Source organism: Sus scrofa, chromosome 4, assembly GCF_000003025.6.
Source record: "Sus scrofa isolate TJ Tabasco breed Duroc chromosome 4, Sscrofa11.1, whole genome shotgun sequence".
In the NCBI taxonomy this organism is placed as follows: Eukaryota; Metazoa; Chordata; class Mammalia; order Artiodactyla; family Suidae; genus Sus; species Sus scrofa.
This window is the reverse complement of record NC_010446.5, coordinates 51,578,394-51,590,413: the sequence shown is the minus strand read 5'-3', so window position 1 is coordinate 51,590,413 and position 12,020 is coordinate 51,578,394.

Below are 12,020 nucleotides of genomic sequence, written 5' to 3'. Positions count from 1 at the left end.
TTTTACTTTCAAGCCTCTGTGTTTACTTTTATAAAGTGCGATGTGCTAAATCATGGCCCTCAAAAATATGTCCAGGTAAATTAGTTTCATATCTGGCAAAGGAAGTTTATCAAACCATTTTCTAAATTCTGTGGGACCCTAAACCAATAAATACATCAGGTAGCATTTAAAGAGAAGAAAAGAACATAAAGACAATGAAGTTTCTAAAATCCAATAATACTTAATTGATAATGACTTTATTGTATTTTGCTTCCAATAAAAATAAAAATAAACAAGGGATTATTTTTTTTAAAAAGATGGAGGAGCAAGAGGGTCATGAAAAACTGTGCTTAAAACTTTGAAATGGGGGAGGGGATTACCAGATGGCCTGCTTAGTGCACCTTTCTGAGTTACTTGTGCCTTTTATTGTCTTTAAGCTATTTTACAACTCTATAAGTTGCAGAAAACTCATAATAATGCAAATTACTTTTGATAACAGAAATATAAGTAAATTTTGTCTAGTGACATGCAGTGATTATCACTCATGGATGCTGACTACTTTCACATCTATTTGTAAATTTATTTTAGCATTCCAGATTGCCTATATGTGCACAGTTTGAATTCTCTTTTAAACTGGTTATAACATCTTACTAGTTCCCTCATTAAATAATGAGCTAAATATTTTTTAAATATGCATATACATGCATACATATATATATATACATCTCCAAGTTCTAACCCCTGGAACCTCTGAATCTTATTTTATATTGAAAAAGAGATTTTACAGATGTGATTAAGGATCTTGAGATGAGCATTTTACTGGATTATCTAGGTAGGCCCTAAATGCAATCACAGATATCTTTATAAAAGGGCAGAAAAAAATAGAAAATAATGTGATAAAAAGTGAATGAGAAGTAATGATGGAGGAGTTTATGACTTAAAATTTTATGGAAATTTTAAGCTTTAGGCATCCTCAACTCCTTTATGTCATCTGCTACCTGGGCTAAATTCATGTGCTCGTGTTGCCTAAAAGTCTTCATTTAGTGCCTGTTCAATGCTTTTGACTCATCCAGAAGAGACAAGACTAATGTGGAAAGAAATGAAACTTGGGACACTTGGTTTAACTTTAAAGTTAAATATCTTCCATCTTCGTATGCTTTCAAAAGAACTAACGCCTTTCCTAGACTCTCTTCAGTCTATTGCTTCAATCATTTCAAATATTAGCACAGCATCCCCCTGGATTTTTATTCTGAATGTTAATTACATGTTAACAGAAGAACCAGAAATAAATAGCATTTATGTTTTTAGAAATTAATTTTAAAAAAAGGGAGATAGAGAAAGCAATATGGCCATGGAGGCAGAGATTAGAATAATGGGGTCACAACCTGAGAAATGCCAGCAGTCATGGGAAGCTGGAAGAAAAACAGATTTTCTTCTAGAGTGTCTGGAGGGACTATGGCCCTGCCAGACATACTGATTGTTGAATTCAGTTTGCTAGTGCTTTGTTAAGAATTTACATCTATGTGCTTCAGGGATATTGGCCTATAGATTTTTTTTGTTGTTGGTTTCTTGTCTGGTTTTGTATCAGGTTAATGTTGGATTCACAAAATGAGTTTGGAAGTGTTCCCTCCTCTTCAAATTTTGGTGGTAGGAGTTTGAGAATTAGTGTTTAATTATTTAAGTGTTTAGAATAATGTACTCCTGAAGCCATCTTGTCCTGGGATTTTCTTTGTTGGGAAGTTCATTATTACTGATTCAAATTCCATAGCAAGTTATAGGCCTTTTCAGATTTTCTATTCCTTCAGGATTTGGTCTTGTTGTATATTTCTAGGAATTGATTGATTTCTTCCAGGTTATCCAGTTTATTGGTGTATAATTGTTCATAGTAGTTTCTAGTGATCCTTTGTATTTATAATGTCTCCTCTTTCATTTCCCATTTTATTTATTTGAATCTGCTCTTTATTAATGAAGTTAAAGGTTTTCAATTTTATGTTTTCAAAAATCCAGCTCTTAGTTTCATTGATTTTTTTTTCTATTGCATTTCTCATCTCTATTTCATTTTTTATGCTTTGTGATTTCCTCCTTCCACTAAGTTTGTTTTCTTTTTCAGCTTCATTGACATATAAAAAGCTAGACTGCTTATTTGATATCTTTCTTTTTTCTTAAGGTAGGCATTTATCACTGTAAACTTCTATTTTAGAACTGCTTTTGCCATATCCTGTAAGTTTTGGTTTTCTGGTTTTCCATTTTTGTTTACAAATTTTTTTTAAATTTTAAGTTCTTTGATCCATTGGTTTTAAGCAGTATTTTTTTATTTTATGCATATTTGTGAATTTTGTAATTTTCCTCCTCTTATTAATTTCTAGTTTCATACCATTTCAATTAGAAAATATACATAGTAAAATTTTAGTCTTCTTAAATTTGCTAAGACTTGTTTTGTAGCATAACATATGATGTATCCTAAAGAATGTTTCATGTGTGCTTGAGAAGAATGTGTACTGTCTTGCTACAAGTTGGAATGTTCTATGTATGTCTTTTAGGCCCATTTGGTCAAAAGTATAGTTCAAGTCCAGCTTCCCATTGATTTTTTTGTCTGTATGATCTATCCATTGTTGAAAATGGGATATTTAAGAACCTTACTAATATTGTCTTGTTTCTTCCTCCAAATCTATTAGTATTTGCTTCATATATTCTGATGCTCTGATATTGGGAACATATTTACAATTGTTATACCTCGTGATGAGTTTATATTTTCATGATTATATGCTGACCCTGTTTCTTGTTGCAGTATTAAGTCTGTTTTGCATGAGTTTTAAGTATGGTTATGCTTGCATTTGATTTCCATTTGCATGGGCTATCTCATTCCATCTCTTTACTTTCAGTCTATGTGTGTGCTTAAAATCATAGTGAGTCTCTTGCAGGCAGCAAATAATTGGGTTCTGTTTTTTATTCATTCAACCCTTTTATGACTTTTGACTGGAGGATTTAACCCATTTATGTTTAAAGTTATTGTGACAGGTAAGAATTATCTGGCTGTTTTGTAGTTTCTTTGTTCCCTTCTTCCTCTTATGCTGTCTTTGTGAATTATAATTTTCTATAAAGGTAAACTTTGATTCCCTTCTCTTTATTTTTTGTGTGTCTACTGTAGGTTTTTGCTTTGTGGTTAGCATGCATATGCAGTTAGTATATGCATATTTAAAACATAGATATAACAGTCTAATTAATCTGATAAATTTTTTTCTGGGTAATGATATTATATCTTAACTTTTTTTCTTTTTTATATATTTACATACATGCAAAGTACTTTTGCCTTCCTTTTTATCATGATATATTTGATTTACAATATTGCATAAGTTGCAGGTGTACAATATAGTGATTCACAATTTTTAAAAGTTATACTCCAGTTATATTTATCATAAAATATTATTCTTATATTGTACAATATATCCTTGTAGCTTATTTTATTCATAGTAGTTTGTACCTCTTAATCCTCTACCCCTATTTTACCCATCCCCCTTCCCTCTCCCCACTGGCGACCACTAGTTTGTTTCCTGTAACTGTGACTCTATTTCAATTATATTACATTCACTAGTTTGATTTATTTTTTAGAGTCCACATAAAGGCAATATCATACAGTATTTGTCTTGCTCTGTATGAGTTATTTCAGTAAGCATAATAACCTCCCAAATCCATTCATGTTGTTACAAATGGCAAATTTTCATTCCTTTTTATAGCTGAGTAGTATTCTGTTTATCCATTCATCTGTTGATGGACACTTAAGTTGCTTTGATATATTGGCTATGTAAGTAATGTTGCTATGAACACAGGGGTGCAAGTATCTTTGTTAACTAGTGTTTTCATTTTCTTCAGATATATACTCAGGCATGGAATTTCTAGATCATATGGTAGTTCTATTTTCAGTTTCTTGAGGAACCTCCATACTGTTTTTCACAGTGGCTGCACCAATTTACATTCCCAATAACAGTGTGCTAGGGTTTCCTTTTTTCTTTACAACTTCTCTAACATTTGTTATTTGTTGTCTTTTTGGTGATGGCCATTCTGGCAGGTGTGAAGTGATATGTCATTTTGGTTTTTATTTGCATTTTTATGATGATTAGTGATATTGAGCATCTTTTCATGTGCCTGTTGGCCGTCTCTGCATCTTTAGAAAATTGTCTATTCAAATCTTCTGCTCAATTTCTAATGTTGTCCCATCATCTCTTTTCATTTTTTCTGTTCATCTTCAGTGACTTCCACTATTCTGTCTTCCAGGTCACTGATCATCATTTAGGCTACTGTTGATTTCTTCTAGTGTATTTTTCATTTTGGTTATTATATTCTTCATCTCTGTTTGGTTGTTCTTTATATTTTTCAACTCTTTCTTAAGAACTCTAATTTCTCACTCTGTACATTAAATTCTCTCCCAGTCTTCTTTGATCATCCTTACAATCATTACTCAGAACTCTTTCTCAGATAGTTTACCTATCTCTACTTCACTTAGTTCTTCTTCTGGGGTTGTATTTTATTCCTCCATTTGGAATGTGTTCCTCAGTCATCTCATCTTGCCCATCTTCCCATTTTTATTTCCGTGTACCTGATAAGTTGTTACATGTACTGACTTGGAGAGGTGGGTGATGTCCTATGTATCTAGACAGCACACTCCCCTCAGGTCACCAGAGCTATATGCTCCCTACATGGGCTATGTGGTTCCTTCTGCTGTGGCAGGCTGACCACTGTGGGTGGTCTGGTAGGCTTGGCTGGACCTCCATCTGGTTGGTTTCTAGGCCCTGCCTCATGCAGAGGCTGTCAGCCACCAGTTGGCAGGGCCATGTCATGAGGCAGCTGACTGTGGAACTTCAGGGTCCCCTGGGACTAGTGCTTGCTCACTGGTAGACAAAGTTGGGGTCCAGGAGACCTTATGTTATGCCCACCCTCTGGTAGGTGAGGACAGATGCTGAGCCAAGTGCAGGCCCACAGGCAGGTAGAACCAAGTCCTAGAGGCTAGGTGCAAGGGTCTCAGAGTGGTGTTAGGCTTATTTCTGACACAGCTGGCTGTGGAGTTTAGGATGTCCTGAGGCTTGTGTTGGCCTGCTGTAAGGGGGACTGTGACTTAGCCAGTCCCAGGGGTGGTGCTGGTCTCTTGGTGGATGGGCTGAATCTACAGGCTGCAAAGCTAACAACAGCCCAGTTGTTCTAGGGCTGGTATCCACTGATTGGTGGATGAAGGTTGTCTCAAGGCTAGAACAGATTCACTTGGAGGCAGGACCATGGCCCAGGTGGTTGCAGGACTGGTGCTGGTGTGCCAGTGGGTGGGCTGGGTTCCACTGTCTGTGGAGCTTTGATTGTCCCAGGGCTTGTGTCCACCTGCTAGTGAGTGAGAAGTGTCCCAAAGGTAGAGTAGGCTCAGTGGTGGGTGGGGCCAGAGCCCAGTTTGTCCCAGGGCAGGTGCTGACCTGCTGGTGGATGGATTAGGTCTGTAGGCTGTGGGCTTTGTATGTCCTATGTCTGGTGTCCACACACTGGTAGGTAAGGTTAGTCACCAACACTAGGGAAGACTAGCTGGTAGGTGGGTTCAGAGATTCTTGGGCTTGTTCCTACCCACTCACCTGTAGGTGGACCATGGTCTGGGGTCTCTGAGTGCAGGGCCCTGAGGGTCCTGGGTCTAGTGCCTAGGCCCTGGTGTATAGATCCAGGTCCTGAGCACTCCACAGGTGGCCATGGCCTCAGGGATTCTTAAGGAAGGCTATCTGCTGGTGAGTGGGGCTGTATCCCTACCTAGTTGATTGCTTGGCCTGAGGCATCTCAGTACTGGTGCCTACAGGCTATTGGGAGGGAGCAGGGTTAGGTCCTAAGGCTAATATGCTAGGGAGACGAGTCCAAATTGGCACTTGCCAGCGCCAGTTCCATGTGGTATAAAGAATGCCCCAAAATGGCCACCAGTGTTTATAGCCCTGGGGTGAGATGTAGTTGTCCCTGCCTCTCCAGGTAGGTCTGAACCAGGCTTTCAAATTACCAGATCCCAGAGCATGTGTGTGTCCCTTTAAGAGTAGAGTCTCTACCCCCTGCCCCCAGCTCTCTGGGACTCCCCAGAATAAGCCCCTGTTCTTCAAAGCCAGATGTTCTGAGGGCTTGTCTTCCCAGGGCAGGACCATTGGGCTGGGGAGCCCAATGTGGGGCTGGTTCCTCACTCCTTTGGGAGAACCTCTTCAATTGTAATTATTCTATTTCATGGATGAGGAAATGTGAATTCTAAAAAAAAAAAAAATGACACTCAAGAGTTCCCATCGTGGCTCAGTGGAAATGAATCTGACTAGCATTCATAAGGACTGAGGTTCGATCCCTGGCCCCACTCAGTGGGTTAAGAATCCAGTGTTACCATGAGCTGTGGTGTAGGTTGCAGATGCAGCTCAGATCTGGCATCGCTGTGGCTGTGGTGTAGGTCGGCAGCTACAGCTCTGATTTGATCCCTAGCCTGGGAACTTCCATATGCCTCAGGGAAAACCCTGAAAAAAGACAAAAAATAAAAAATACAAATAAAAAAAATTTTAAATGACACAACTTAGAAAAAACAGGCTGCAAGTAAGTGGCAGAGTGGGATCCAAACCTTTGCTCACTTGAATGCAAAGTTGACATTCTTTCCATTAAACTACAACTTCTTCCCTTAATATTCATCTACAGGGTATTAGTTCAGAGTTAAATAATTATTGTTACACCTCCAGAGGAGACTTCTCTACCCAGAACTTTTGAATCTTCCTTTTTTAATTAGCTGTGACTAAATTGTTCAGTGGCATAGGTAATTTTTTAAAATGATTAACATGTGCAATATTTTAACTCTGGACTTAGAAGAGGTCACAAAATCATAGAATGATTCACAGGTAATCATTTTTACCTTTTTTTTTTTTTTTTTTTTTTTTAAGGGCCGCACTCATGGCATATGGAGTTTCCCAGGCTAGAGGTCAAATCGGAGCTACAGCAGCTGGCCGACATCACAGCCACAGCAATGCCCATTCCAAGCCACGTCTGTGACCTACACCACAGCTCACGTCAATGCCGGATCCTTAACCCACTGAGCGAGGTCAGGGATCGAACCCACAACCTCATGGTTCCTAGTCGGATTCGTTTCTGCTGCGCTATGATGGAACTCTCACTTTTAAAACCAAATTAGGTTTAATAAATAAAATGTTTGCAGAAGGATAATATGGCTAAATTAAGGGAATGTCACTGTTAAAACACAACAATCCACATGAAATTTTAAAATTATTTTTCAGGATTAAAAATAAAAGGAAAAGGGAGTTCTCATTGTGGCTCAGTAAGCTAAGAACCCAACAGTGTTCATGAAGATGCAGGTTCTATCCTGGGCCTGGATCACCAGGTCAAGTATCCAGCATTGCTGCAAGCTGTGGCATGGGTCACAGATGTGGCTCAATCTGGTGTTGCCATGACTGTGGTATAGAGGCTATATCTGTAGCTCTGATTTGATCCCTAGCTTGAGAACTTCCATATGGTGCAGGTGTAGCCATAAAAATAAAAAAATAAAAAGGAAAAAGCATGAAAATTCTGAGGGCAATCAGATTCTTCTGTGGAAACATTTTAATATTTAATGCCACAATAGGGACATGAATCTTTGCATCTCCTAAGGGGGTATTAAAATACTCCTTAGTGAACATAGCCAGCCCCTCGAGGGTTCGGGCTGCTTGTGCTGTACTAGGATCACAGCTCTCACTCACACAGCACTGGGGTGACCTTCTCTAGAAGTGGATTCTTTCCTCAAAAGATCTCTTGAAGGAGTTTCCTGGCATATCCATGGCTTAAGGACCCCTGCATTGTCATTGCTGTGAATGGGGTAACTGCTGTGGCCTGGGTTCAATCCTGGCCCAAGAACTTCCACATGCTCTGGGTGTGGCCGAAAAAAAAAAAAAAGATCTCTTGGGACCTATGTTACTTTCCTCAGTATTTGAATCAAACTTTCTGTTATCCCTTAAGAATGGCTCCCTAAACGTTATTACTGGCTGGCTATATATTTCAGCCTTTCATGCCAGGTTCTAGGTGTCCATGGAGCATAGATGGGAAAGCAGTGAGGCTGAATAGGAGTCAGGGATGGTATAGCAACAGAGGATTGTGGAAAACATAATTTAATAAATTTATTTTATTGTTTACTGTGTGAACAAAGTTTCTTATTGATGAGGACCATCAAGAATTTGAAGGGATCATCATTAAAAATCTTTTGAAAAAAAATTTAGTCATCTCAGATATAAATTCACTTTTTCACTTTCAAAATTAATTTTTAAAACAATACACATTTTAGAATAACTTCATCACCTTACATAAAAGATTCAGTTGGGATTCTCATGATGGAATTTCATTTGAAGTATATATATATGCAAAACTGACATCTTTATAATAAAGATTAAAGGTTTCTCTTGATTAAACTTGTGGGGGTGGGGAGTCCTTCTATAAACTTCAGTTTTCTCCACAAAATTCAGCACACTTCCTGATAGACTTACTGAAAGGCTTATAATTTTTGTTCCTATATTGATTTGGAAAATTCAAGAGAATCTATGGAGATAATTAAATCCCCTGAAAATAAACACAGTTTTTCTTCTGTTTAAATTCTTAAAATACATTTTTCTTTATTGCAGCATTGATTCTAGTTCATTTTATTTTTTAATATACTGATTTGTATTTTTTTCCATTATAGCTGGTTTACAGTGTTCTGTTAATTAACTACTGTACAGCGTAGTGACCCAGTTACACATACATGTATAAATTCTTTGTTCTCACATTATCATGCTCCATCATAAGTGACCAGACATAGTTCCCAGTGCTACACAACAGGATCTCATTGCTAATCCATTCCAAAGGCAATAGTTTGCATTCTATTAACCCCAAGCTCCCAATCCATCCCACTCCCTTCCCCTCCCCCTCCCCATTGGCAACGACAAGTCTATTCTCCAAGTCCATGATTTTCTTTTCTATGGAAAGGTTCACTTGTGCCATATATTAGGTTCCAGATATAAGTGATATCATACGGTATTTATCTTTCTCTTTCTAACTTACTTCACTCAGTATGAGAGTCTCTAGTTCCATCCATGTTGCTGCAAATAGCACTATTTTGTTCTTTTTATGGCTGAGTAGTATTCCATTGTGTATATATACCACATCTTCCTAATCTGATCAGCTGTTGATGGACATTTGGGTTGTTTCCATGTCTTGGCTATTGTGAATAGTGCTGCAATGAACATGCGGGTGCATGTATCTTTTTTAAGGAAAGTTCTGTCCAGATATATGGCCATGAGTGGGATTGCTGGGTCATATGGTAGTTCTAGGTATAGTTTTCTAAGGTACCTCCATACTGGTCTCCATAGTGGTTGTACCAATTTACATTCCCACCAGCAGTGCAGGAGGGTCCCCTTTTCTCCACACCCCCTCCAGCATTTGTTATTTGTGACTTATTAAGGATGGCCATGCTGACTGGTGTGAGGTGGTATCTCGTGATAGTTTTGATTTGCATTTCTCTAATAATCAGGGATGTTGAGCATTTTTTCACATGCTTATTGGCCATCTGTACATCTTCCTTGGAAAAAAATGTCTATTCAGGTCTTTTGTCCATTTTTCCATTGGGTGGTTGGATTTTTTGCTGTTGAGTTGTATACGTTGCTTGTATAGTCTAAAGATTAAGCCCTTGTCAGTTGCATCATCTGAAACTATTTTCTCCCACTCTGTAAGTTGTCTTTTTGTTTTCTTTTTGGTTTCCTTTGCTGTGCAAAAGCTTGCCAGTTTGATTAGGTCCCATTGGTTTATTTTTGCTTTTATTTCTGTTGCTTTGGGAGACTGACCTGAGAAAACATTTGTAAAGTTGATGTCAGGGAATGCTTTGCCCATATTCTCTTTCACCAGGAGTTTGATGGTGTCTTGTCTTATATTTAAGTCTTTCAGCCATTTTGAGTTTATTTTTGTGCATGGTGTGAAGGTGCATTCTAGTTTCATTGATTTGCATGCACTGACCAGGTTTCCCAGCAGTACTTGCTGAATAGACTTTCTTTTTCCCATTGGATGTTCTGGGGCCTCCTTTGTCAAAGATTAATTGACCATAGGTGTCTGGGTTTATTTCAGGGTTCTCTATTCTGTTCCATTGGTCTGTATGTCTGTTTTGGTACCAGTACCACACTGTCTTGATGACTGTGGCTTTGTAATAGTGCCTGAAGTCTGGGAGAGTTATGCCTCCTGCTTGGTTTTTGTTCCTCAGGATTGCTGTGGCAATTCTTGGTCTTTTGTGGTTCCATATAAATTTTTGGATTGTTTGTTCTAGTTCTGTGAAAAATGGCATGGGTAATTTGATAGGGATTGCATTGAATCTGTAGATTGCACTTGGCCATTTTGGAAAGCAGAGAGTTGCAATACTCATATCAGAAAAAGTAGGCTTTAAAACAAAGGCCACACAACTTAGAATAGATTTACAAGGAGATCCTGCTGAATAGCATTGAGAACTATGTCTAGATACTCATGTTGCAACAGAAGAAAGGGTGGGGGAAAAATGTAATTGTAATGTATATGTGTAAGGATTACCTGACCCCCTTGCTGTACAGTGGGAAAATAAAAAAAAAATATTAAAAAAAAAGAACCCAAACAGAATAAATCATCAAATTATAAAAAAAAAAAAAAACAAAGGCCATAAAGAAAGACAAAGAAGGACACTATTTCTAATGGTTAAAGGATCCAATCAAGAAGAGGGTATTACAATAGTCAATATATATGCCCCTAATATAGGAGCACCCAGATACTTACAACAAATACTAGCAGACATAAAAGGAGAAATTGATGAGAATACAATCATAATAGGAGATTTTAACACCCCACTCACATCAATGGACAGATCCTCCAGACAGAAAATCAATAAGGCAACAGAGATCCTAAATGGTGCAATAGAAAAGTTAGATTTAATCAACATTTTTAGGAGAATACATCCAAAAAATCAGAATATACATTCTTCTCAAGTGCACATGGAACGTTCTCAAGAATTGATCACATCCTGGGGCACAAAGCTAACCTCAACAAATTTAAAAGTATATAAAATACTTCAAGTATCTTTTCTGACCAAAATAGCATGAAACTAGAAATCAATCACAGGAAAAGACATGAGAAAAAACTGACTACGTGGAGACTAAACAACATGCTACTAAAAAACCAATGGGTCAATGAAGAAATCAAGAAGGAAATTAAAAAATACCTCAGGATAGATGATAATGAAGACACAACCACTCAAAATTTATGGGATGCCACAAAAGCAGTGCTCAGAGGGAATTTCCTCAAAAAAGAAGAAAAATTTCAAATCGACAATTAAACCACCACCTAAATGAATTATAAAAAGAACAACAACAACAAAAAAAAAAAACCCTAAAGTCAGCAGAAGGAAGGAAATCATAAAAATCAGAGAGGAAATCAATAAAATAGACATTCAAAAAACAGTAGAAAAAATAAATAAAACAAAGAGCTGGTTCTTTGAAAAGGTAAACAAAATTGACAAACCTCTGGCCAGACTCACTAAGAAGAGGAGAGAAAAAACGCAAACAAAATAAGAAATGAAAAAGGAGAAGTCACAATGGATACTACAGAAATACAAAACACCATGAGAGAATACTATGAACAATTGTATGCTAATGAATTTGACAACCTAGAAGAAATGGACAATTTTCTAGAGACATACAGCCTGCCCAAAATAAATCAAGAAGAAATAGCTCAACTGAACAGATGGATCACTAGAAATGAAATTGAATATGTCATAAAAACATTCCCTACAAATAAAACTCCAGGACCAGATGGCTTCACAGGTGAATTCTACCAAACATACAAAGAGGAACTTATACCTATCCTCCTTAAACTTTTTCAAATGGTTGAAGAAGGAACACTCCCAAAGACATTCTAGGATGCCACTCTCACCCTAATTCCAAAACCAGACAAAGATACCACCAAAAAAGAAAACTATAGGCCAATATCTCTGATGACTATAGACACAAAAATTCTCAACAAAATTTTAGCCAACC